A 1,461-nucleotide genomic window follows, 5' to 3' on the forward strand; every position below is an offset into this window, starting at 1 on the left:
CCGTCCCGCCGGCGCCATGAGCCCTGCAACCCTCCGCGCCGACGGGGAACACCGCGCCCCCACCATCTCCGGGATCTCGCCGCCACAACCACCGCAACCCCCGTGCGCCACCAGGGAAATCCACACCTCTACCAACGCCCCGATCCCCTCCAACTAATGCCACCACATCCCTCTCTGGATCGCGTCGCTGCCGCCATCCTCCTTGGATCTCGCCACCACATCCTAGCTTGATGCCGCCGCCGGCCTTCTACCGCGATGCTGACTCCAGCCTCCTCCCGTTGCCTAGCCGCCCACGATGCCTCCCATCGCTGGATCCCCAACTGGCCCGAAGACTGGCGCCTCCACCGACGAGGGCCACTGCTGATCCCCCAACTCCACCCCGCGGGATCCGCCACCGCCAGCAACTAGTCGTCGGAGAGCAACCGCACTGCCTCGACCTTCTCCACCTTTACCTACCTTTCCATCCCTGAGCTCTTCCTGATCCCCGACTCGCCCGTGCCAACCAGGTCTCCTCCGCCATGCCTCTGCAGGTCGAGCTCGCGCCGCTGAACGAAGTTGAAATGTCATAGCAACGGCCGGACGGATTCAACGCCATTGGATATTCTCCGTTCTAGCTGGATCCATCGCTTCCGCTGCGACCATTGCTGGAGCTGCTCGGGACGAGGCCTCTGGTGTGCTGCCTCCTCTTGTCATACCTCCTTCGAGCTCCACCATGGTGAAGTCCTACTAGAGCAAGACGTCAGGTTCTACTACAGCAGGCCGGCCGTGGTGAAGTTCTACCCTATGCTACCAGCTCGCACGCGAGGCCGCTGCCTGCACCGCGCGGCCGGTGCCTCAAGCCCCATGCCGGACATTGGATCCACAGCGCAGGGGGTTGGTGCACCACCATCCAGCTGCATTGGTGAGTAAGGTCCTCCGCCGCGGCCGGGAGCGGCATCCCGACTTCGACCATCTTGTTAATGTCTTCAACCATGTCCAAGGGAGACACAAGACGATACAAATGTATTGAGCAGCTGATCAGCTTGTATTGTGCAGGCTCGCATGGGGCAGGGGGATGCAATGGATAGATCCACGTTCCAGCCAACCGCAGCTGCTGTCTTGCATGTAATAATAAGTTATAAGATATTTGTTGTGCTATACTGAAGATATTATTTTGTCAGAATGCTGAAGATATTGATTTCTAAAAAATGCTGAAGATACTGCTCGCAATTGTATGAATTTTGTACTTAAAAACCTCTTTTTGGATCCAAATTTGTTCATTTTGGATTCTCTACCTGGAAGGTCGAGTAAATTTGTCGTGGCAGTACGAACAAATAGCGACGGCGAGGTCATATGTATTTTTTCTACTAGAGCGCTCGACCAGAGCAAGTCCTATTTTCTCATGATCTTCATTCTGAAATCTTTTCTGTTCACGAAATAAAGTTGCTAGCAAGTAACAAATGGAAGTGTTTGGATCAGGTG

Source organism: Triticum dicoccoides, chromosome 4A, assembly GCF_002162155.2.
Source record: "Triticum dicoccoides isolate Atlit2015 ecotype Zavitan chromosome 4A, WEW_v2.0, whole genome shotgun sequence".
In the NCBI taxonomy this organism is placed as follows: domain Eukaryota; kingdom Viridiplantae; phylum Streptophyta; class Magnoliopsida; order Poales; family Poaceae; genus Triticum; species Triticum dicoccoides.